Below are 27,966 nucleotides of genomic sequence, written 5' to 3'. Positions count from 1 at the left end.
TCCCAAAAGTGGTCTTTAAGGAAAGGTTTGAATGTATCTAAAAATATTCTGTACAATTTATATATCTGCTTTTATCATAGATGATGTTCCAAGTCATATATTCTAATGAAGAACCTGAAGAAATGCTGATGCTGAAACTGGTAGCTTAAGACGTTGAGTTAAATACAGTAGATGTCTCCCATGTTCTAAGAGCTTGCAGTCAGTCTTTAAATGTGGCAATAGTAAGATCTCAGGTGGCAGAAGATGTCTTCCTGCAGATTTTTGAACAACGACATTGGCAAGATCCAAAGTGGCTTGTTTGTCTGAATCACTGAGGTAGGTTTATTTGAATAAAAGTTTAGTAAAACTTTTCCTTTAGACTCAGATTTTCTAGTTTTCAAAGAATTTGTAATATTTTAGTGATGTATAATGGATAGTAGCATTGTAATCCAGATATTGACATCATACTTCTTTTTTATACGCCAGTTTGAAAAACGGGACATATTATGGGAACGCCCCTGGTGGGCGGCCGGTTGGGTGGGCTGGCGGCGTCCACAGACTTTGTCCGGAGCATATCTTCTTCATGCATTAAGGGATTTTGATGACACTTGGCACAATTGTTCACCATTATGAGACAGAGTGTCCTGCGCAAGAACCAGGTTCCTAGGTCTAAGGTCAAGGTCACACTTAAAGGTCAAAGGATACAAGAATGAAAACTTTGTCCGGAGCATTTCTTCAACATGCATGGAGGGATTTTGATATAACTTGGCAAAAATGTTCACCACCATGAGATGGAGTGTCATGCGCAAGAACCAGGTCTCTAGGTCTAATCTTAATGAAACTTGGTCAGAATGTTACCCTCAATAAAATCTTGGATGAGTTCGATATTGGGTCATCTGGGGTCAAAAACTAGTTCACCAGGTCAACTCAAAGGAAAAGCTTGTTAAGGTCAAGAAGGCGTAATTCAGCGCCATCTAGCATAACGTCAAACATTATGCTTGACGACGCCACGTCTTTGCGTTCTAAGCGTTGACGGTATGTCATTTCGCATCCACTTTTCGTCATATCTAAACAATAAAATATCTACTTGTAGTTCAGAAAAGGAGTGGATATAACTACTGACTACTTTAAATATATATTTCCATCAAAGCTAGAATGAACGACTTAAAGAAAATAAAAATATATATATTTATTTATGTTTAGAGTAAAAATATAACTAAGATTTTGTCAGCATTTGACCATATTCATATCTAACATCAGATAAAAACTTCCATCGTTTTTATCAGTATGTGTATTTTTTTTCAAATTTGAATAACGTGAGTATTATAGCTGGATATAGCCACTAAATAGCTGTCATTTTCAACTTTAGCTTGAAACAAAACCGGGTGATTAGAATGAACTGAAGTATAAGATATGAAAGATTGGTGCCGTTTCCAATCTTTTACGCAAAGATTTAGAACAAGGGTCCCTCGAAATATGATCGCGCAGAGTCTGGCTTAAAACTGCACTATCAAAAAAAAAAAAAAAAAGGAATAAATAAAAAATTAATAATATGAACGGGAGGGGGTAGTGATAACAATGATCTTTCGCTTTTAATAATTAATTGCTAACTTCATTTTTTTTTTAAATAAATTTAATCATATTTGATGGCTCTGTTCCATACCTAAAATAATACAAGCATTCTTTTTAACACAGACAAAAATAAGGTCGGGTTACAAGTTATCTCAAAATCGGCATATACAGCCATTCTCACAATGTTAACTTTCATCTTTTTAAATGGACATTTTAAACCATGGTTAACAAATATCTGCAATTCATATTTTAAAATAATTGCGGTTTTGAAAACTTCAAATACAACTGACCCTAACTGACCCTTAAAAATAGTTTCTTGTCTTATTCATCCAGTCAAAAATTATCCCCACCCCTCATGTCGGACCGAATGACACACTGGTTGGAGCGTTCGCCCGTCAACTGAGCAGTCATAGGTTTGGTGTCCAGTACAGTCACTCTATTCGTGACTAATATTTTTCAATTGGACAGTTGTAAGTTACTGAGGAAAGAGTTTAGTGCTTGTAAAAGAATAAAACGTTGACGAAAACGGGCGTAAAACCCCAAAACAAGCGGGTAATTCTGACTTTAAAGTTGGCCAAAATATGCACAGTCAAAACGACATGAAGTTAACCCCAGACATTAAAAATGTACGGACATGAAATAAATAAGTTATTGCACTTATGCATTTGATAAGCTTTAATTGTGTTGGGTTTACGCCGATTCTCAACAACATTCATTTATGTCACGGCGGCCTGCTTATGCAGCCTGTCTTTATAGTTTCTAACCATTTGGCACTCTCAGTTAGAAATAGACAACTTTCCCACTTCGTGGAACGCTGTTGCTAGTTTGGTTCGAACTAACATCTCCAGATTCCTGGGAAAATTGTAATTAACTGTTTATAAAACGGTTGAAACAGATTGAAACCATTTAATAATGCAACAAGCCGTTCAATAAAGGCTGCAAATAAATTATACAAACAGACAATGTGAACTTGGTTGAAAAAACGCGGGAAAAAAGACGTAACGTTTTAACTGTGCTTAAACTGCCCAATTTTTCATAGCATCGTAGCTTGAAAATGAACTCGGTAGTCAAGGAGTTTTAAAATCTCATTTTATTCTAAAACATTTCAAGAACATTTTCAGAAAAATTCTATGGAGGAGAGAACGAGCAGTAAAATGTTTAATAAGAAGTAACATTTTTTCATTACGCTTTTTTTGTGTGTAACATGCATTCATGTGTACAAGTGTGACAATAAAAATCGGAAAGAAATCGGAAAATGGCTTACAAAATAAGAATACGCTTAAAATTAAATTTATGTTCTTGTAAACTTTTTTTGTGATTAACTTATTTTTCTTCAAAATACAAACACTGCACAAAATCTGCGCGTGAAAATGGGGGTAGGGGAAGATTTAAGACAATACAGCGAAAACGAAGTCGGAGACCCCCGTATTTTTTTCGCTCATTTTACAGTAAAATAAATTTATATGATAATTTTAGTTTTTGTACCCCCTGACAATAAAGTTGTAAGGGGGGTATACTGGTTTCAGGTTGTCTGTCTGTCTGTCCGTAGACACAGTCTTGTGCGCACACCATCTTTCCACATTCCCATGAAACAATTTAATGAAACTTCACACAAGTAAGTGATCAACAACAACAGCAGTTGTGCATGGGTCATGTTAGGTTCTTTAAAAAAAAAAATTTTGCAGAGTTATGGGACTTTGTTTTTTGTTACTACACTATATACATAGACACAATCTTGTGCGCACCATCTCTCCTCATTCCCTTTACACAATTTAATGAAACTTAACACAAGTGATCAGCAACAAAAGTAGTTGAGCATGGGGCATGTGAGGTTCTTTCAGAAAAAAAATTGCACAGTTATGGGACATCGTTTTTTTTTAACATACTAAATACATACAGTCTGCATATGCTGTCTTGTGCGTGCCTAGTCTTCCGAACCCTTGTACACAATTTAATGAAACTTCATACAAGTGATCAGTACCAATCCTTGTTGTGAATGGTGTATGTTACGTTCTTTTAGATAAATATTCTGCAGAGTTATTGGACATCGTTTTATGTTACCATACTGTATACATACATTATGTCAGTGTGTGCGGGGGGTACATTCATCACCTTTAGTGATAGCTCTAGTTTATGTTGTTATGCAGCTAAGGTCTGTATAGATCTGTCTGTTATGCTAGATGTTACTTTATTGTTTGATGTGAACTTCAGGTATGTAACAATACAATAGCAACTTAATATGTTGTAATACATCCAACCTTCAAATTATGATTAATGGTTATTGTACCCCCAACAACAAAGTTGTAAGGGGGGGTATACTGGTTTCAGGTTGTCTGTCTGTCCGTCTGTCTGTCTGTCCGTAGACACAATCTTGTGCGCACTATCTCCCCTCATCCCCTTGACACAATTTAATGAAACTTCACACAAGTGATCAGTAACAACAGTAGTTGTGCATGGGGCATGTTAGGTTCTTTCAGAAAAAAAAATTGCAGAGTTACGGGACTTTGTGTTATGTTACTATACTATATACATAGACACAATCTTGTGCGCACCATCTCTCCTCATCCCCTTGACACAATTTAATGAAACTTCACACAAGTGATCAGTAACAACAGTAGTTGTGCATGGGACATGTTAGGTTCTGTCAGAAAAAAAAATTGCAGAGTGACGGGACTTTGTTTTTTGTTACTATTCTAGTAGTCTGTGTTCAGACCTAATGTTTTGTTCATAGGAGAGAACTCTTGAGACTATTCAAATTCTGTATAATTATGTCCCTTTTCTTCTCAAAACATTAGATAATCAGCAGAGCCAGGACTGATGAAGTCAGAATTATTTATGGATTTTTTTTCAAAAAAAAAAAAAAAAAAGATTATCTAGTGGGTAGCCAGACAACTATTCTATATACATAGACACAATCTTGTGCACACCATCTGTCCTCGTCCCCTTGACACAATTTAATGAAACTTAACACAAGTGATCAGTAACAACAGTAGTTGTGCATGGGGCATGTTAGGTTCTTTCAACAACAAAAATTGCAGAGTTATGGGACTTTGTTTCTTGTTAACATACTATGTACATACAATCTGCATATGCAATCTTGTGCGCACCTAATCTTCCGAACCCTTGCACACAATTTGATTAAACTTTACACAAGTGATCAGTACCAACCCTAGTTGTGCATGGTGCATGTTACAATCTTTTAGATAAATATTCTGCATAGTTATGGGACTTTGTTTTTTGTTACTATACTGTATACATACAGTCTATATACATACAGTCCACATAATTATGCAATCTTGTGTGCGTCAAATTGCAATATACTGTGTCAGTGCATGCGGGGGGTACATTCATCACCTTTAGTGATAGCTCTAGTTATAAAAAATCTATGGGACAGTTTTCACACACTACTTAGTCATTCCGCTCGAAAACAATAATTTCGTAAAAAGATTTTCACATGAATTTTGCATAAAGTAAGCATTCCTTCGGCGAATAATCGGAGTACATGTTTGAAAATAACATCGCCATATAGGTTTCAACGGGCCTGTTATATTAAATGAAAAAAAAAATTACTTTTTTAATTGAATGGACGCCCCGAAACTAAATTAATCGCAGTAAAAACGGCAACGTCACAACTATTAGGGCTAGGCTAAAATGTGATATTTCGATGCCATTTGCGTAAAAAGTGTGCATTTGACATTTTTGATAATTGTACATCGGGTGTGGATCACCTTTTGCTATAATATAAACATGTTATAGGAATTCAACTTGTTTTTGAAATTCCCGCTCATTACGCCTTCTTGACCTTAACACTCTAGAGGTCACAATTTTGGCCCAATCTTAATGAAACTTGGTCAGAATGTTACCCTCAATAAAACCTTGGATAAGTTCGATATTGGGTCATCTGGGATCAAAAACTAGGTCACCAGGTCAAATCAAAGGAAAAATTTGTTAACACTCTAGAGGTCACAATTTTGGCCCAATTTTAATGAAGCTTTGTCAGAATGTTACCCTTAATAAAATCTTGGACGATTTCGATATTGGGTCATCTGGGGTCAAAAACTAGGTCACCAGGTCAGATCAAAGGAAAAGTTATAATATAAACATGTTATAAAGAATTCAACTTGTTTTTGAAATTCCCGATCATTACGCCTTCTTGACCTTAACACTCTAGAGGTCACAATTTTGGCCCAATCTTAATGAAACTTGGTCAGAATGTTACCCTCAATAAAATCTTGGATAAGTTTGATATTGGGTCATCTGGGATCAAAAACTAGGTCACCAGGTCAAATCAAAGGAAAAGTTTGTTAACACTTTAGAGGTCACAATTTTGGCCTAATATTAATGAAACTTGGTCAGAATGTTACCCTCAGTAAAATCTTGGACGAGTTCGATATTAGGTCATCTGAGGTCATAAACTACATGTAGGTCACCAGGTCAAACTTTGTGCTCAAGGTGAGCTTTTGTGATCGCCCTGTGTCCGTCGTCCATCCGTCGTCGTCAACAATTTGACTGTTAACACTCTAGAGGTCACAATTTTGGCCCAATCTTAATGAAACTTGGTCAGAATGTTACCCTCAATAAAATCTTGAATGAGTTCGATATTGGGTCATCTGGGATCAAAAACTAGGTCACCAGGTCAAATCAAAGGAAAAGCTTGTTAACACTCTAGAGGTCACAATTTTGGCCAAATCTTCATGAAACTTGGTCAGAATGTTACCCTCAATAAAATCTTGGACGTGTTCGATATTGGGTCATCTGGGGTCAAAAACTAGGTCACCAGGTCAAATCAAAGGAAAAGCTTCTTAACACTGTAGAAGCAGCATTTATGATTGTATCTTCATGAAACTTGGTCAGAATGTTAATCTTGATGATCTCAAGGGCCAGTTTGAATCTGGGTCATTAAGGTCAAAAACAAGGTCACCAGGTCAAATCAAAGGAAAAGCTGGTAAACACTGTAGAGGCCACATTTATGATCGTATCTTAATGAAACATGGTCAGAATGTTAATCTTGATGATCTATAGGTCACGTTAAAATCTGGGTCAGGTGGGGTCAAAAACTAGGTCATTAGGTCAGATCAAAGGGAAAGCTTGTTAACACTCTTGAGGCTACATTTATGACTGTATCTTCATGAAACTTAGTCAGAATGTTAATCTTGATTATCTTTAGGTCAAGTTTGAATCTGGGTCATGTGGGGTCAAAAACTAGGGTCACCAGGTCGAATCAAAAGAAAAACTTGTTAACACTTTAGAGGCCACATTTCTGACCATATCTTAATGAAACTTCGTCAGAATGTTAATCGTGATGGTCTTTAGGTCAATAGGTCAGGTGAGCGATACAGGGCCTTCATGGCCCTCTTGTTTGTTTTTAAGATTAACTTCCCTTAGTTGTTACTATAATTTATATTGTAACTGTATTTTTAAGGTATCTCTACCTGGTAAGGAGTTTTTTGTGGACTTAGAAAAACAAAAGAATTACAATAATTACTAAACAACCACACAATTAAAATTCCGTTTGCAAATACAGGTGCTTGTGTAAAGAAATTTGCTGTGACGGGCTTTTATTGTGACATTCTGGCACTCTTGTTAAGAATGTGATCAGTTTTAAGACATCTAGACTAGCTCCTAGACTATGGTATATTTATCAGTTATATTTTCTTTTATTTTGTAATTTTAATAAATGGAGCCAGTCTATATCTTCTTTCCAGTGCCGTATTAAATAAATGATACTCTTTCAGTCATTTCTTCAAGAAAGTCTCAAGAATAGAGTGACTTCTGACTCCCTATCAATGAGATTAAAGTGAAATATATAAGTTTTTCATAGTTTTATATTTTCTCTCTAGTTGCTAGTCTAATGAATATTCATTGAGATCAGATGTTGATAATTTGGCACCAAGAATTTTTATTCTATACAAACATAGTGCATTGAATCCACATTTTATCCTTACAAAATTAAATACTTACGAAATGTATTATTGAACAGTATGTAATTAATAGTAATTGTTATAATGGTCAATCAACCAGTAAAATTTAATTACGGCAGATTATTTTTTCAGGGAGATTGTGGTGAAAGTAGTCAAGCGAGAGATGAAATGGATACCTGTAAAGGTATTATATGATATTGAATAAATTACCCAGTAATTTGATAGTGTAACTGATTCATAACTGTGACAATGGGTTCATTGCTGTCCTGCTGTTAACCCTATATAGGATGCTATAACTGATCCACCAAAAGAAATATGGAATGTATTAAAACATGAATCTCCTGAAATATTAGAAAGATAGATTTCAGAGAAAATTAGTCCATGTACAAGTATATATTCACTTTGCCTTTTTATTTTTACTCAAAATGAAAAGGCATGCTAGGCCATTAAAGTACACTCGTAAAATGTAAAAACTGTGGAAGAAATCAATCACCATTGTGAAAAAAAAATATGATAAGCGACAGGGTCAGTTATTTAGTGGACATGCATGATGAAGCCAGATGTTCATGAGTGTAGCCTACTTGTCAAGTAACTATCAAGCCTATGTTGAAGCTTTGGATATATATACTGTATTACATTTTTTATTAAAAAAATATCAGTGCAAGTGTTGAATACACATTCTTACATAGTTCAAGGACAGCTTCATTGAGTCAAAGATAAAGTTTCTTGTTTAGTGTGGAAAGTCCCAAGATGGAATGGAGGGGACAACTTATTTCCAGCCCTGCCTGCGATGTGTTATTTTTTACCTCCTCTGTATTCAGCCCATAACGCGTTATATTTACCTTCCCTGTATTCAGCCCACAACAGGTGTTAAATCTACCTGCCCAGTATCCAGCCCAGCCCATGACAGGTGTTATAATTAAATCCCCAGTAACTAGCCCAGTTCACAACAGGTGTTTTATTCACTCCATCCTGTGGTGTTATATTTACCTCTCCAGTATACAACCCAATCTATGACAGGTATTTTATTTATCTCTCCAGTATCGAGCCCATCCTACGGTGTTATATTTACCTCCCTATTATTCAGCTCAGTCCTCCCCAGTATCCTGCCTATTCCATGAAAGATGTTATATTTACCTTTCAAATGTCCGACTAAGTCCACAGCAGGTATTTATCTCCCCAGTATCCACTCCAGACAGATACCCAACACTAGACAACTGGACTTTGAATCTGGGTTCTAGCACTGTGATTCAGCCTGTTAGCCACTGTGTCACAGTGTCTATCTCTTGCCAGTCCTGACCAGTTACCACCTCACTAGCTCAGTGGTAGAGAGCCTGCTTTAAGTTTGGAGGTCTGGGGTTCGATCCTTGTCCATGTCATACAAAAGACTCAAAAAATGATACTGGTAGCTCCCTTTTTTGGCACTCAGTATTTTTATAAAGGGTTTTGAGGTAAAAATTAGCACAGGTAATTATCTGTTACTTGATACAAGAGCTTTGTAGTTCATGTTGTGTATGTTGATTATATGCAACTTTAAATAAAGTTTACCTCTTTATTGAGGTCATTTTGTTCTGCAGCTGAGATTTAAACCCTGAACCTCTATATCATTTATCAAAGCTTATACCCATTGCCAACTTAATTTATTTGTCAAGTTGAAATATCTTCATCTTTTCTTTTCTTTTCTTCAGGTGTTCGAGACATTTTTGACACTTCAACACAGATTTATCGATGAATTATGAATTACCAAATTTGAGTCATTAATTGAAGATTTCCTCTCTAGGTCCTTGAGAAAGATGATATTGGAGTTTGCATAAATGGGACAGTAAAATGATAGGGGTTTGAATCATCAAAGCTACAATGGACGAAATAATGAGAGGTAGATATGCATTGATCTTTGATTTCCGGGTCATTCTGACTGTCATATATTCTCCAGATTAGTAAAGGTAACATATGAGGATTTAGTATAATAATTTATAAACTTAAACTTGCTAAAATGTGCTTGGTTTATATAATGGGCTCTATTCAAAACCTTTTTAGCTCGTCAGATTTTCAAAAAAAGATTTACAAAGTATTGTCGTCACTTGATATTTAGTGTTGGTTACATATTTTGTTTTGGTTCACTTTTTTTCAAAAATAAAAACCTATGGCTTTTGAAACTTTGCTTACTTGTTTACCATCATTAGGTGAATGAGTAGGCCAAGAACCATAACTCTCATCTGCATTTTGTCAGAATTATGGTCCTTTTTGTACTTAGACAGTTGGACAGCATTAATGGTTAAAATTCTTGTTTAGGTCTACTACAAGAGGAAGAGCTTTTAAACTTTACACTAAGTCTTGACCAGGCTTGTTTATCATCATTACAGGAGTACATTGGCCAAGAATCATAACTCTCAAGCTTGCATTTTGTTAGAATTTCACATTTGATGCTCAGCGTTTAGAGCCACTGGGTCAATGCTGGGACTGGTCAGCCCAGTAAAAGGTGGGATGTCATGTCATGTGTCTGCAGAGTGATATATCAGTGAAACAGCACAACAAAGTTGGACATCAGTGTGACACTTTCATATGTTATATGATTGAAAAATAGTTCTAAAAATGCTACACACAAACTTAGATACATTCTAATAAAACTGTCCACCTGCTTAGCTCAGTAGGGAGACTGTAGATCTACTGATCTTTGGATTGTGAGTAAGATGCCAGGGTGAGACATAATTTTGTTGTTTGTGACAGTTGACAAAAGACACCTTGTCTAAAACCATTTGTCCTTCATCTCTGATTCATGCGAGGAGGTTGCCATTCACTTGCCAAGAATAGGTTAGTACTGGTACATAATCCAGGAACACTGGTTAGGTAAACTGCCCACCATCTCATAACTGAAATGCTGTTGAAAAACCACCGTTAACTCAAAGCAAACAAGCAAACAAACAAACAAATCTGGTCAAACTGTATAAATAGTGCTTTTGAAATGATTCTATCTTTTTCTTGCAAATTTCAAGTACTAGTAACACTTACATATTATTTAAGGCCTCAGTTGAATTTCTATAATTTTGATTAATTAAAATGTTTTGAACAAAAAATAACATGACTAAACTATTAATACCAGACTATCAGTTGAGCAGATAGTCGAAGAATTTTATTGAAAGAAAATGTTACCCTCCCACTTCAACCTACTACCCTGCCTAGGCTATCTATCCCAGGGAGAGAAACAATGCATATCTCTTGTTTACTATAATCAGTCATTTTGGGAAATCAATCAATAAATGAAACCATCAAAATCTGACCTCTGACATGTAGATCAAAGGTATAACTGCGTGTAATTAACGCCCACCCACCCTCAGCCAACCCTCTATACAGGTAAATTGTAATTAAGTGAGATAGGATTACATATCCTTGGTGCAGGTGTTGCTGAAAATTCGCTTCATGATTAACAGAGCAATGAAAGAGAGAAGAAAGAATAGACTCAGTGAGGCATTTTTTTCTCATTCATATGTAATGCAATAGTAATTTTATATAACTTTTTTTTTTGCTTTTTTTATTTTCTCCATAAAATTCATTTTCTTTTGTATGGTTTAGGTAGGATCTCTACAGGTATATTAGTCACAAAATTTGATGGACATTTGATCTGATACTTTAGTTGCCTCTGTGGTTTTAGGAAGTTAACATTTCTGAGTCATTTAATGCTTGGACATTCTGTCTATGTTTAAAGGTGTAGTAATTGGAGTCCAATCTTTTTGTAAAATTTGCTTTAAAGTGTCTGTTGGCATTAGATTGAAATAGCTTTAGAAATGTGAGTCAGTTTTTTTTAGGTCTGAACTTGTGGGTTTTTTACAGCAAATTAAGGAAAGTAATTTAATAGTATCTGAATTTCATTACAAATGGTTTACATTTAATGTGGTTTCATGGATTAGATACTATAAAAGCTAATTAGCATTGTGTGGGGAATTTATTAAAGGAATTGAAAGTACCAGTTCCTACAGTACCAGTTCCTATATTAAATCTGGAAATAGGAGTGAAAAATTTAGAAAAGACTGGACTGCACACCCCCTTATTTCTGTGAGTTGTTTTGTTTTCACTTTTGATTGATTCTTTTTTATCAGTAATCTGTAGCAAAAACTGATTTATAAACTAGATAAAAATGAAATAAATAAATTAGTGAATTAATCAATTAAATAAGTAAATGAAGAACTAAATGAATAAATAATTAAGTTAGTGAAAGTTTTTTAAATAAATAAATGAATTTATAATATTAAATAGATAAATTGATAAAACAGTTATGGATGTAACAAGAATTGTTACCATGGTGTGATATTTTTTCTCAAAAGCCTAATATATATGTTTAATTAGAACTTTAAGTTGAAGTTTAGTATTTTCTTATGTTCGTTGCACTGCTTGTTAAAAAAACCCTTTAAGGAGCAAATACCGTATAACAGGTTATTTTTACTACTGTAAAAGTTTACAGATTTGGGGTAAAAACACATGATTTTATTTTACACAATTTTAAAATTTATGAAATCACAAGATCAACCAGTTTACTTTACTTTATGTGGCAAATTTATACGAGGCCAATTTTTATGAATGTGATTTGGTCGTAAAAAATAATATTATATACCCTTCTCAAATGTGCTTATTTGATTGGTCGAAAGGGGCGCACGCGTGGGTCCGCTAAAAGCAATATTGATCCGCAAAAGTGATAATGACTCCTGTGATATCACTTTTTCTTATATGTAAGAAATATGGGCCAGTCAAATGAGTACATTTGAGGAGGGCATATAATATAACAATTATAGTGTTTCTACGGACCTGTAATAATGATATTGACCTCGGACTGCTTCCTCGGGTCAGTACCATTTTTACAGGTCCGTAAAAACACTTATTACATACTCGTTTCTATTCCCCGTTAAGTTATACTGGTACCGGAAACGTCAATATTTTTCCATACACTGACGCCTGAATTTCATATCGTGACGTAATTCAGTGTGTTGTTGCACTATTTTTTTCTATTTAGTTCAGTATTGTCAATCCTATTCAGGCTATTGAACATATTTATGATATTTACATAATATTTGTATGTGTAGATGCGTATGTAATAAAAAGGTTATTATCTTTGCATCGGGAAATATGCACTCATTCTTCAGCGGAAGAATATTGCACTGCTAAAGTCGCACAATATGCCCACTGAAGAACTCGTGCATATTTCCCGATACAAAGCTAATAACCTATAAATATTGACCTCAACATAAGTCAATAATTGTATAGTAAAAATTAGCAGCAGATAAAAAATACCCATTATATGGTATGGTCCTTAGGACAAATTTACACATGCCCACAAAATCACTTTATTGCAGCAATTTACTGTAGAGAGTATTAGGTTCAAGTCTGTTTTAACAGGATATCAATTTTCTGGAAACATGATGTCTTTCATGAGATGATAAACCATAGTTTGTTAATCATTCTTACCATCTGTGTGTAACATCCTAGTGAAATATCATCCTGGTCTGCAGAAGATAAGATACCAATTACTGTCAGATACATTTATTTCTTCACACAAATTTTCATGAATTTCTCATTTTAGTTATACATCATAAGGGTCTGCTAAAGACAGTAGTGTGAACTTTTTTAGCTCACCTGTCACAAAGTGACAAGGTGAGCTTTTGTGATCGCGTGGTGTCCGTCGTGCGTGCGTGCGTCCGTCCGTAAACTTTTGCTTGTGACCACTCTAGAGGTCACATTTTTCATGGGATCTTTATGAAAGTTGGTCAGAATGTTCATCTTGATGATATCTAGGTCAAGTTCGAAACTGGGTCACGTGCCATCAAAAACTAGGTCAGTAGGTCTAAAAATAGAAAAACCTTGCGACCTCTCTAGAGGCCATATATTTCACAAGATCTTCATGAAACTTGGTCAAAATGTTCACCTTGATGATATCTAGGTCAAGTTTGAAACTGAGTCACGTGCCGTCAAAAACTAGGTCAGTAGGTCTAAAAATAGAAAAACCTTGTGACCTCTCTAGAGGCCATATATTTCACAAGATCTTCATGAAATTTGGTCAGAACGTTCACCTTGATAATATCTAGGTCAGTTTCGAAACTGGGTCACGTGCCGTCAAAAACTAGGTCAGTAGGTCAAATAATAGAAAAACCTTGTGACCTCTCTAGAGGCCATATTTATCATGGGATCTGTATGAAAGTTGGTCAGAATGTTCATCTTGATGATATCTAGGTCAAGTTCGAAACTGGGTCATGTGCGGTCAAAAACTAGGTCAGTAGGTCTAAAAATAGAAAAACCTTGTGACCTCTCTAGAGGCCATATATTTCATGAGATCTTCATGAAAATTGGTCAGAATGTTCACCTTGATGATATCTAGGTCAAGTTCGAAAGCGGGTCATATGCGGTCAAAAACTAGGTCAGTAGGTCAAATAATAGAAAAACCTTGTGACCTCTCTAAAGGCCATATTTTTCATGGGATCTGTATGAAAATTGGTCTGAATGTTCATCTTGATGATATCTAGGTCAAGTTCGGAACAGGGTCATGTGCGGTTAAAAACTAGGTCATTAGGTCTAAAAATAGAAAAACCTTGTGACCTCTCTAGAGACCATACTTGTGAATGGATCTCCATAAAAATTGGTCAGAATGTTCACCTTGATGATATCTAGGTCAAGTTTGAAACTGGGTCACTTGCCTTAAAAAACTAGGTCAGTAGGTCAAATAATTAAAAAACCTTGTGACCTCTCTAGAGGCCATTCTTTTCATGGGATCTGTATGAAAGTTGGTCTGAATGTTCATCTTGATGATATCTAGGTCACATTTGAAACTGGGTCAACTGCGGTCAAAAACTAGGTCAGTAGGTCTAAAATTATTAAAATCTTTTGACCTCTCTATAGACCATATTTTTCAATGGATCTTCATGAAAATTGGTCAGAATTTTTATCTTGATAATATCTAGGTCAAGTTCAAAACTGGGTCACATGAGCTCAAAAACTAGGTCACTATGTCAAATAATAGAAAAAATGACGTCATACTCAAAACTGGGTCATTTGGGAAGAGGTGAGCGATTCAGGACCATCATGGTCCTCTTGTTATATTTATATTTTCAAAGTGTTTGAGTTGATATTTTGCTTTTCACAAAATTCCTCATGTGAGGAATCTGTCCATTTGCTTACAGAAGGTTGGTGGTTCTATCCAGATCCCTCCTCCCCCACCCCCTGAATTAATGTTTGGAGAGGCACCTGGGACCTGAAAAGCTGAAAAGTCGCCATATGAAATATAATTATGTCAATATAGTTAAAAAGTCGCCGTATGGAATATAATTGTGTCAATATAGTTCAACCCAACAACAACAACAAAAATCACAATTTCACATTGTGATTTTTGAATATTATTATAACAGAGCAATTTGTAATTTTGTCATCTTTAATCATTTTGTATCAGTGTATTTTGATAATCTCCCTTTTACTCTTAGGCAGTGATCTCCTCTTACCATAAAGTTAACATAGTGCTAGGGGAGATAATGGCTGCTTGGAATTTGGTTAAATAAATCAAATGTGATTTCTAACAGTACAAAACAAGAACATTTCTTACTTGGGTTGCAGCTGCCCATGAAGAATATGAATTTAAAACACTGTTTAGTTTTACATACACTACAGTATTTCTAAACACTGTATGTGGTAAATACTGATACTTTAATTTTTCATCTCATTTCAAGTGTTGACAATAGGAAGCTCTGGGTGCCATAAAAATCAGTTCTAAATGTGAGATAGGGAATCAGTTTGCTTACATATGTATAAATACTGTTTTTGTTTTGTTGTACAAATGAATTGTCAACTTTAGTATGAAACTAAAATGACTAATAAATATCCCGGGGTCACCTACGTAAGTAATTTGAGAAAGACAAATATTCAACAGTCTACCGAGGGCATTTTTATGTATTTATAGTTTTGTTTTTAATATACTGTTTAAAGTTGCACATATTGAATTACCATGATTTATTGTAAGTTATTGGACATCTGTGTAAGATGACAAAGAAACTCTCCAGTAAGAATTGATCTTTCCACTTTAAAAATGCTATGATCTCATTCTGACAAGTCAACAGATGGAATATATGTTATGATGTCATTTCTTTATATTGATATTCTTACATTCCAAAAGCATTTCCTTACAGTAATTGCATTCCAGTTCTTATGAAATGCAAAATACTTAAGAGGTTACAACACTTAATTGGCCATATTTGTATGTTTTTGGGAGATATGTGCATTTTACATGACAGATATCTATGGAAAACTGTTAGTTCCAACAGTAGTACAATAAAAAAGTTGTAACTCCAGTGGAATGAAATGAAATGGAAAATTAAACTGTAAATATAAGATATGATTTACAGTTTAAATCATTTTCATTTTTACTTCTTCAAAACTCTTAACATCTCTAATATCAGTTTGCAAGGAATTTCTTAAAAGATTGACAATGATGCTTTATTGGATTACCTCACTTTAATGCTTGTAATATTTGTAAAAGTTGTAAATGCATTTTGCATTATTTCCATTAGTTCCCTTGCACTCTAAATCTCTTTCAGTAACAATTTGTCAGGACTTTATTTAAAGATCTGTCTATCATATTGGTCAGTTTCATACAAAAATTCTTCAGATTACCTCCCTTTTACATGCTTAATTTATAAAAAAATCATTTTTAGCTCATCTGATTTTTTGAAAAAAAAAGATGAGTTATTGTCATCACTTGAGCGGTTGTCGGCGTCGGCGTCGGCGTCGGTGTCGGCGTCGGCGTCTGCGTCGGCGTTGCCTGGTTAAGTTTTATGTTTAGGTCAGCTTTTCTCCTAAACTATCAAAGCTATTGCTTCGAAACTTGGAATACTTGTTCACCATCATAAGCTGACCCTGTATAGCAAGAAACATAACTCCATCTTGCTTTTTGCAAGATTTTTGGCCCCTTTTGTACTTAGAAAATATCAGATTTCTTGGTTAAGTTTTATGTTTAGGTCAACTTTTCTCCTAAACTATCAAAGCTATTGCTTTGAAACTTGGAATACTTGTTCACCATCATAAGCAGACCCTGTACATCAAGAAACATAACTCCATCTTGCTTTTTGCAAGATTTATTGCCCCTTTTGGACTTAGAAAATCAGTTTTCTTGGTTAAGTTTTATGTTTAGGTCAGCTTTTATCCTAAACTATCAAAGCTATTGCTTTAAAACTTGCAACACTTGTTCACCATCATAAGTTGACCCTGTACAGCAAGAAACATAACTCCGTCCTGCTTTTTGCAAGATTTATGGCCCCTTTTGGACTTAGAAAATATCAGATTTCTTGGTTAAGTTTTATGTTTAGGTCAACTTTTTCTCTTAAACTATCAAAGCTATTGCTTTGAAACTTGCAACACTTGTTCACCATCATAAGCTGACCCTGTACAGCAAGCAACATAACTCCATCCTGCTTTTTGCAATAATTATTGCCCCTTTTGGACTTAGAAAATCATTTTCTTGGTTGAGTATTATGTTTAAGTCAACTTTTCTCATAAACTATCAAAGCTATTGCTTTAAAACTTGCAACAGTTTTTCACCATCATAAGTGGACACTGTACATCAAGAAACATAATTCTATCCTGCTTTTTGCAAGAATGATGGCCCTTTTTAGACTTAGAAAATCATGGGTAGGACAATATTTCTATTGCACAAAAAAAATCAGATGAGCGTCAGCACCCGCAAGGCGGTGCTCTTGTTATTTTCAGTATAATATATGCTCTGGAACAAGAAATTAAATGTAGTAAAGACTTAAAAATTTTACTACCTGAAAAAAAAATTATATGACATTTTGTAAACACAGTGTCAGTCTGAGATATTTTTTTTCATGCTGTTTTCAGATGGGTTTATTTAAGAAGCTCCTGTTCTCTACTGATTTCTTTATTTTTATAGTAGAGTGATGATAAATATTTGTTCTGCATGTCATCTTATATCAGGATAATATATATAAACAAAAGTAAAGAGCTGCCCATTGGGTGTGCATTGTATACCGTAGTTATTCTAAATAATAACCTACTTCTGTAAAAGTGACTTCGATAAAAAAATGAAGAAAAAGGTAAAGATTGTATTATGTAAAAGTGGCCTATGCTATAGACATATTGAGCTAACATTTGTTCTGTCATATAATTTTTCTTTGTAAACAATGGCAGTAACTCCAGCAGGTTGTTTCTGTGCTGACATTATTTCCCCATTTACTCAGAACATATAAATTATTAAGCCGTGCTGTTTAAGATGAAATTTTATTAAAAATGATAATTCCAGAGAGTCTAGCTATTAAAATATATTGTTGTGTACCTTTTAGAAAAGTCATAAACACAATGACATTCTTCTTTAGTTTTCAACATGTTGAGAATAGCTTTTTTTTTTAATTAATATGTTCAAAGAATTTTAGTTATTCACTTTTCCTGTGTGACCTTAGTATATTGTATTTTGTGCCATCATTACTTTTAACAGGTTACAGTGTCTTGTAATCTTAATGACCATCAGCAATTTCTGGCCTTGGAAATCCGCATGCTTGTTTGAACTACATGTACAGCCGGAAAAATGCTGAAAAAGCATGTGTATGTGAGTAAGAATCACCAGGAAATAGAGACTTATTATGGGTCCATTACATTAATGAATAACTTGCATAAAACACTGCTTGTAAATAGCCTTTAATGCAGCTGCTGCAGATTGTTCCTGCAGTATATGATATACAATTTGTAAAATTAATGAAGTTATAACAAATTGGATGTCTGATGCTCTTCATTGCAGAGATAATATATTGATAACTGATGAATAGCCCATGGGCTCTTGTGAATATGATATTATAAAATCATTGAATTTTGTGGGCATGCAATTTTGAGGTTATGGCCAAAATGTCTATTTCATGCAGATATAAGTTTGTAGATTTTGACCTTTGAACATAGAATAAATGGTAATTTTACTTGTTCCTTCATTTTGTAGATTGACTTTACCACGAAAATCAACGATATCCACAAAAAATGAGTCCCCTATGTATATTTATGATTTCATAGTACACCGGATACAAAGTAAAGAATTCTTGACTGCTTTATATCACAGATGCAGCAATTTTCAGTTGCAAATTATATTGCCATATAAAGTAATTCAGACAAGTATCAAAATTAATTCTATCTCCACTATTGATTGTTAGATCATTTTCTCTGTGAACAGCAGCTGGTATAAAATGTCATCCTTAATTGATTTCTGGGTAGGGATATTGATAGAAAATATAGATTGATCTATTATAGAATCTTTTTTCAACCTTGGGGACAATATTAATTCTTTCTGAAACTGTTTATTGTCAGCTATGATATTGGAAATGAATATTCATTGTATGTGGTGTTTTTTTTTTTGTCATTAATAGTGGTATGTTGCTTTTGTTGTAGTTTTAGCAAAATACATTTTGATAGAATGTATCATATAGAACTTCTGAATTGAAGAATACAACTTTTACATTTTGATGCAAAACTTCTATGAGTTGAAGTTTCAAAAGTGCATTTTTCTTTATTGGCGTTTTAAAAGTACTGTTTGTTGACAGCTTGTATCAGGAAATGTGCTTTTTGTTGATAATTTTGAGAGTTGCTAAACGCTTACTACTGGAGATAGTGTGTACCAAATAATAGTTTGTTCATAAAGAATTAAAAATGTAAAATGGCTATTTACTGTTCATGTATTCAAGAAATGGAGTGTGCCAAGTGCTTTTCACTGACATCAGTTGAACACAGTGCTCTTCACTGGCATCAGTTTAACAAAGTTCTCTTCACTGACATCAAATGAACATAGTGCTCCTCATCAGTTGAACATGTTGTTCTTCACTGACATCACATTAACATATTGCTCTTCACTGACATCACATGAAATAGTGTTCTGCACTAAAATCACATGAACATAGTGCTCCTCATTGACATCAGTTGAACATAGTGCTCTTCACTGACACCACTTGAACATAGTACTCTTCACTGACATCACAAGAACATAGTGCTCTTCACTGACATCACATGAACATATTGCTCTTCACTGACATCACATGAACAAAGTTCTCTTCACTGGCATCACGTGAAAATAGTGCTCTTCTCTGACATCACATAAACACAGTGCGCTTCCCTGACATCACATGAACATAATGCTCTTCACTGACATCAGTTGAACTTATTGCTCTTCATTGACATCACACAAACATAGTGCCCTTTACTGACATCACAAGTATATAGTGCTCATCACTGACATTGCATGAACATAGTGCTCTTCACTGACATTAAGTGAACACAGTGCATTTCACTTATATCAGTATTCTCTTCACAGACACACATGTGTACAGAGTTCTCTTTACTGATATCAAGTAGGCTAAAAGTTCTTCACTGACATCAAGTGTACAGTGTTCTCTTCACTGACATCAGTGGGCTAAAAGTTCTTCACTGACATCAAGTGTACAGAGTTCTCTTCACTGACATCTAGTTGACTATAAGTTCTTCACTTTGGTTTTTCATTCAATGACATCAAAAAGTACAATATCGCGGGCTTAGCGCAAAACGGTTGTAACTCCTTCTTTATTTCATATCAGTTACAACCGTTTTGCGCTAAGCCCGCGATATGCAAATCAGACTATTGTTTGTAACATTTAACTTGCATGTAATGCGGTGTATGAGCTTCTATAAGATGTTGTATGGTAACTGCAAGCCAGTTGGTTCATCAGCAGAGAACAGGCTGTATAAACAGAATGAATTGTTAAAAAGCAAAACCTAAGTGAGAATTGATATATTACATCTTTTGTTTATAGTCTAACATGAGGTTTTAGAGGAAATGATATTTGCTATTTTAAGTAATTGATTTTGGACATTAAACAACCTTTAGTATTTTACTGAGAAATCATTTAATTTTGTGATTTGGGCCAGAATAACTGTTTTGTGGAGATATTGAATTATGGATTTCAAATTTTGAATTTTACTTCTATGTTGTTATCTAATTTCATGGAATCACTCAACTATGATGTCCACAAAGTTATATGCCCCCCAGCAATATTAATAATTAATAGTTTTGCAGTATTCTAACATATTATTACTACCATTGTCAGCATATTAAATTGAAAATGAAAAAATATACATTATAAATCAAAAATCTAAAAGACACACAAAGAAGTGATGGTATACAGTCATGCTATTAAATAGACTGACAAAAGTATGGTAGTGATTTTTATCACCCATAATGGTACTTGACACTGTTTGACCCCCAAAAATGTTTTGTGGTTTTTAGCTCATCTGATTTTTTGAAAGAAAATGATGAGTTATTGTCATCACTTGAGCGGTTGTCGGCGTCGGCGTCGGCGTCGGCGTCGACGTCTGCGTCGGCGTTGCCTGGTTAAGTTTTATGTTTAGGTCAGCTTTTCTCCTAAACTATCAAAGCTATTGCTTTGAAACTTGGAATACTTGTTCACCATCATAAGCTGACCCTGTACAGCAAGAAACATAACTCCATCTTGCTTTTTGCAAGATTTATGGCCCCTTTTGTACTTAGAAAATATCAGATTTCTTGGTTAAGTTTTATGTTTAGGTCAACTTTTCTCCTAAACTATCAAAGCTATTGCTTTGAAACTTAAAATACTTGTTCACCATCATAAGCAGACCCTGTACATCAAGAAACATAACTCCATCTTGCTTTTTGCAAGATTTATTGCCCCTTTTGGACTTAGAAAATCAGTTTTCTTGGTTAAGTTTTATGTTTAGGTCAGCTTTTATCCTAAACTATCAAAGCTATTGCTTTAAAACTTGCAACACTTGTTCACCATCATAAGTTGACCCTGTACAGCAAGAAACATAACTCCATCCTGCTTTATGCAAGATTTATGGCCCCTTTTGGACTTAGAAAATATCAGATTTCTTGGTTAAGTTTTATGTTTAGGTCAACTTTTTCTCTTAAACTATCAAAGCTATTGCTTTGAAACTTGCAACACTTGTTGACCATCATAAGCTGACCCTGTACAGCAAGCAACATAACTCCATCCTGCTTTTTGCAATAATTATTGCCCCTTTTGGACTTAGAAAATCATTTTCTTGGTTGAGTATTATGTTTAAGTCAACTTTTCTCATAAACTATCAAAGCTATTGCTTTAAAACTTGCAACAGTTTTTCACCATCATAAGTGGACACTGAACATCAAGAAACATAACTCTATCCTGCTTTTTGCAAGAATGATGGCCCTTTTTAGACTTAGAAAATCATGGGTAGGACAATATTTCTATTACACAAAAAAAATCAGATGAGCGTCAGCACCCGCAAGGCGGTGCTCTTGTTAACTTTTTCAGTGACTTATACATTACCTCTATGTTTGTTAACCTATATTTGATTAAATATCATAAATACAGATAACATCATCAAAAATATTGGTAAAACTTCTTGATTACTATCAAAGAACAGTTTATAAACAAGACAAAAAGTGATACACTATTGTAAATGTGATTATGTTAATCTTAAGCCTTTTTTTACAGCTCATAAAATATATGGGGCCTCTGTGGCCGAGTGGTGCCGCTGACTTCAGATCACTCGCCCCTCACCGATGTGGGTTTGTGGGTTTGAGGAAGGTATCCAGCTGGCTTAGGGAAGGTCGGTCCTACCAAGGTGCCCGCTCATGATGAAATAATGCACGGAAGGGCACCTGGGGTCTTTTTCCACCATCAAAGCTGAAAAGTCTCCATAATTATGACCTATAATTGTGTTGTTGCGACATTAAACCCTTGTATAAATACAAAAAAAAAAACAACACCATGAAACTAACAAAAAAAACACAGCAATTTTAGAAGGAATTATTCTGTTGATATAATATGTCAATTTATGGTATTTAACCACCAAATTATATTTGCTAATTTGTACAGGTCAACACATGACTCGTGCTGTTATAACAAATTAATTAATGTACCATAAATAAGGCAGAAAAAATAGAAACAATTCGGAAATTCAGCAGTATGTTAAGTTTTAATTTTCTTAAACATCAGTGACCAGTTTGACTTACTGAAAATTATATATATGAAATCTAGAATTTTTTCTGTAACAATTCAATTTTGAACATCCAGTAAAGAATGTAAGATAAACATTAGGTAAAATTTGTTTCAAGAAAATTGTTATTTTAATACCATGTGGAAATTGTAGAAGTTGCTACTACCTCTTGCAAGGTAGAAAATGAGATTTCTCCGATACCTGCCTGTTGTTTTATATGTTAGGAATTAGGAAGTAGATGCTGTATGCCGGTATACAGCAGTAGGGAAATATTGATAGAAGTGTGAACAGTAGCAAGTAGCTGTAGACAACATGTTTTATTGATGGCCTGTACAAAACATGCTTTAACAGTAGAGATTTGACGTTTTTTCATGTGTGTATGACAAACATTCAAGATTGAGTTAATTGATTTACTCTTCTTCCTTCCTAATAAACCTGTGTTTATCATTTACAAATTCAGTAGAAGTATTTGTTACAAATGCTTCATAAACAAAATAATTTTGAACAAATAGTTTTGTTATAAATGGTGATATTTATATAAATATTCAGTGTTTCTTGTTTTACATTGTGGATATATCAGTAAAATTGTTTCAGTTTCTGTGGATGGAAGAATCTTAATGGATCAAAGGACAATTGGAAGGATCTATAAAATATTCAGATGTTGTTATTTTCTTCTTGCATATAAATTAATTTAAATTCTGTTAGAAAGACATATTTTTCTTACATCAAAAGAGCGAACTGAGAATTAAAAGTGGTTAGTTTAAACTTTCAGCTGGAACACATTTTGTACAAGTTTATCTTTCTGGGAATTCTGATTGGAGGAAATGATATATTTGTGGATATTGAAGAAAAAAAAGAAGTTGGTTGGTGAAAAATAGTGATATATGTGTATGCTGTGAAAGAGGCCAAATGTTTGGAATTTAAGATATCATTTAATTGTTTTTGCCTGAAACATTTTGACAAATACAAATACTACAATGTTGTGCTGTCTCTACTGACCATTTACTTCTGAATTTACAGATTTAATATGTCACTTTTTGTGATTATTGTTTCATATTTTGACACAACTGTTTTTTGAAAGGTAAATATTTACTTTTATTTTCTCAGTTTTCGTTTTTGATTGCAAGTTTAATTCAAGCACCTGTCATGAGGGGTGAATGCGAAAGAGTTCTAAGTGCATATAAATAAAGAAGCACTTAGAACTCTTTCGCAGTTTATTTTTAAATTTTAATTTAAATTTTATCTGTCAGGTCCAGTAAGAGAGGATTATGATGTCAATTATGGCATGAAATTACGGTGTGATTGTCGACATTTGGTTCTTTACTATTCGGATAAATGAAGCCAAGCATATTTTTTTATCAAAATATTTCAGTGAACACATAAGAATGAAAACATTCAAGGCTGTGGTTTGTCATCTAATATACCACTGTTCAATATTCATTCAGATGCTTAGATATTAAACCAATCAGGTTAATGCCCTCGTGGTTCAGTTCCTGCAAATCTGAACTCTGAACTGTGATAAATTAGATGACAAACCACTCAGAGGCCTTAACTATTTGTTAATTTAAAACATTTGGAAAAATTCTTACATGTATATGCATTTCAAAAATGTATTTTTGTCCCTAGAGAAGTTAGAAGTTACTTGCATAGAACAAGTTAGTACTTGTACAGAATCCAGGAACACTGGTTATATTAAGGTTAGCTGCCCACTGCTGTATTTTTGAAAGAATGTTGAAAACGGCACTAAACCAAAAATAACAAATAAATCGTTATGGAACTGTGATGTAGGTCTTATGTATTGGACACTGTATCCAGAAGTCCTTTGCTCAATAACTGCCAGGCCCGCAATTAAATATCTTGTTTATGCATATACATCTGCTTTGGTATGTTTCAACTTTGTTTTACAGTTATTATACGCTAAGGTGGCATATAACATTTTATGATTTTTTATATGCTAACATTTTGTAGATGGTAACATTTTCAAAGGTCTGTGTTCTTTTATTATATTAAGAAAGAATATAAAACTATACACTTGGAATTTCTTTAAACAGATAAAACAAACCTGATCATAATTGTCTTTAAGCCCGCCCGCTTAGCTCAATAGGTAAGAGCATTGGTCTACGGAGTTCGATCCTCGGGCGTGGCGTATGTTCTCCGTGACTATTTGATGAACAACATTGTGTCTGATATCATTAGTCCTCCACCTCTGATTCATGTGGGGAAGTTGGCAGTTACTTGCGGAGAACAGGTTTGTACTGGTACAGAATCCAGGAATACTGGTTATGTTAACTGCCCGCCTTTACATGACTGAAATACTGTTGAAAAATGGCGTTAAACCCAAAACAAACAAACAAACATAATTGTCTTTATGATTGCAAAAAGATTTAGGCTACAGGATATGTTAAAGCTCCTATACCCAGTAGTTTTCCTGCACTTTATACAAGGCACCGTGTAAAATATGGAGTGGAGTCATGGAGTGGAGTTGTGGAGTGGAGTCTGGAGTCGATTTTGGGGTCAATTTTGGAGTCAAATTTGGAGTCAATTTTGGATTCAAATTTGGGGTGGAGTCTTTTTTGGATTCAAATTAAGAGTCAATTTTGGAGTCTAATTTGGAGTCAGTTTTGGAGTCAAAATTTAATAAAACCTAGTATCATACTCCTCTAGAAATAACAATGACAGTTACTGATGTTTTCTCAAATGACCCTTATTAGATTGGTAAGAATAACTTGCCATTACATTGGATAGTTAATTACAACAAATCACTCTCTACTTTATGACATATTTCTACAAAATTCTGCTGAAGAAGGTACTGGTACAGTACCTCAGCATGATATCTCATTCTTATCAGGACTTGACCCCTAGTTCCTTCATGGTTTGTTATTTATGATGTTGGGTCAGATGTTGCCTGAAGATTACTCAGAGAGAATTGATAAACATTTCTAACTTGAAATGTGAAATAATGAGAAAGTATTGTTTTAAGTTTTTAAAATGAATCCGGAAAATAAAAGCAAGAAAAAAAACTTACGTAATTAAATATTTACTATCTGCTACAAACGGCATAATATAATAGACAATAGTACAATTCACAAAAAAATACATTTGCACTAGTCTGGTTCTTGATTCGTCTGTTCATTCCATACAAAATTTGCTTTCAATTAAAGAACTATATGAATTCTGATCAACTTCATGCCTGTGCAGGCCATTCTCGCATACAAGAGCTCTACCACCGTTCTCGGGTACTATGTCGAACATCAGATGAATGAGAATAGTGCAGGCTGATCTAGTTCGATCAAAATTTATAAACGATACCTGTATTAAATAACGGATGGCGTATTGATAAATTAACAAGGTTAGAATTTATAAATATCAAGATTGCAGGCGAGTAGCCAGGACCTTATTCATAGTACGCAGGGGTGGTGTTGGGGGTACGGGGGTATCCTCCCCTAAGAATTTTTTAAAATGAGAACAGCAAATGGTGCATTTTGGGTATATCTGAAGTAAATACAGTGAACGTAAACCTTGTTTTTTTTGTTTGTTTTGTTTTTAATTAATTTCATACTAAATGTATTATTTTAGTAGACCTACACACAGGTGAAAGAGACATTTTATTACAGATATTTTTCAGTACATACAATACGATCGAGCCAATATGCACCCTAAAACAGAGCAAATCACCTATACCTTTTCTATACAAACTGACCGATCATTTGAACAAAGTAAATGGTCCAATCTCTAAAAACATTGGTTTAAAAATGCAGGCTTTTGTTGTAACTTTAAAATAAATCAACAAAGACATATTGAGGGGCGATATCAAAAGAAGTGTTTATTTAGAATTATTGCTATTACGTTCCCTTTCACGTTAAGCCTTGAAATTATAATATCCAAAGTGTTTCTGTGACTTTAATACCCTTGGTAAACCATAATGTTACCAATAATGACATGACCATTGTCTTAAAACACAGACTCTAACAGACGTTTTATAACCAGGAAAACCGTGATGAAAACAGTTATAACCCTTGTATATTTGTTTTTTTTTTCTCTTCGACCATAAAATCAAGGAATTCCATTCCTAAATTCACCACAAAAATGATAATAATAATTAATGTAGACCAAATACTTCAGTAACATTAAGCATCAATGAGACTCCACTCACAAAATCCCTAAACATTAAAAAAAATCCTGCTTGAGAGGTCGCATAAAATTAGAGACCATTTGTCTTAAAACCCATTTTATCAGTCAAGACTGTTTCAATAAGAGACAATTACATATATTTAGTGACTACAGGCCTGAGAGAAATCACCCAATGCCTCCAATCAAAAAATGGCTCCAAAAAAACACCACTCCAAATTTGACTCCAAAATCGACTCCAAAACTGACTCCAAAGTCGACTCCAAATTTGACTCCAGAAAAGACTCCACTCCAAAATCGACTCCAAATTTGACTCCAAAAAAGACTCCACTCCAAAATTGACTCCAAATTTGACTCCAAAAAAGACTCCACTCCAAATTTAACTCCAAAATTGACTCCAATATTGACTCCAAAATCGACTCCAGACTCCACTCCACCACTCCACTCCACGACTCCACTCCATATTTTACACGGTGCCCTTTATACAATATTCTCTGCTTGAGGGACTGACGCTACAGAATTTTGATTTAGGCTACAGGATGTGCTCCTATACCCAGTAGTTTTCCTGCATTTTATACACTATTCTCTGCTTCTAGGACTGATGCTACAGAATTTTGATGTCATTTCTTTGTTTTAGGGAATAAAGTGTTATATGCCTTCTTAATGATAGAAGTACATGTACTGTGAACAATCACAAAACCTCTGGACTTCATTAGTATTGATCAGCATTGGCTGCACTTAGTAAGGCCAGAGTTTTTTTATTTTTTGTTACTCGGATTTTGGGCAGAAAAATGTTGACAGGAGGAGGGAAAAAAATAAAAATAAAAAGGCAGTAAAATTACTAAAACAACAGACGATAAGTGATCACTTCAAATGTGTTGCCTGAAAGGATTTAACACTTCTTTAATATGCATTTAACATGTAATACAAAGAAAATTACCAGTCTCTGTTTAACTTTTTTATTATCTTGAACATAAAATTGATGATTTCAAAAACTTTAACAAAATCACTCTTTGGGCATGGGTACTATTTGCCCTTGGTCATAACATCTCCCGCGAGTATTAAATTGATGATTGAATAGCAATTTTCAACGGTCTGATCGGCTGGTTTCATTTTTAGCATGTGCATACTTTTATTTTTAATTCATAAACTTTTCTGACCAAGATCTTTATTTAATACATTTTAATATTTATTTGTTGTGTTATAAGTCACACTGACACAATTTTATAGGTCATATGGTGACTTTCCAGACTTAAATCAATAAATGGTGCTGGAAGACCCCAGGTACTCCTCTGGGCATCATCTCAGGCAAGAATTGGCATCTGGGTAGAATGGCCTACCTTCCGTCAGCCAG

At 34.3% G+C, this 27,966-nt stretch overlaps 1 protein-coding gene across 8 annotated transcripts in view; it reads left to right on the top strand.

Annotated features, from left to right (window-relative positions):
* LOC123554100 (hemicentin-1-like) overlaps positions 1-27,966 on the top strand; it is a 99,873-nt gene that overhangs the window by 7,521 nt on the left and 64,386 nt on the right. For 2 of the 8 annotated variants that reach the window (XM_053525238.1, XM_053525239.1), the window contains 3 exons: positions 81-315; positions 7,605-7,656; positions 9,161-9,348. The gene's annotated coding sequence lies outside the window, so the exon portion shown is untranslated. Of the gene's footprint in view, positions 1-80; positions 316-7,075; positions 7,184-7,604; positions 7,657-9,160; positions 9,349-11,155; positions 11,523-18,041; positions 18,061-22,576; positions 23,566-27,966 lie in introns of those variants that run through there. The other 6 variants (XM_053525242.1, XM_053525240.1, XM_053525241.1 and 3 more) reach the window with 6 other exon arrangements.

This window comes from Mercenaria mercenaria, chromosome 15, assembly GCF_021730395.1.
Source record: "Mercenaria mercenaria strain notata chromosome 15, MADL_Memer_1, whole genome shotgun sequence".
Classification (NCBI taxonomy): Eukaryota; Metazoa; Mollusca; class Bivalvia; order Venerida; family Veneridae; genus Mercenaria; species Mercenaria mercenaria.
The sequence above is the reverse complement of the archived record's forward strand: the minus strand, read 5'-3'. Positions and strand labels throughout refer to the sequence as shown.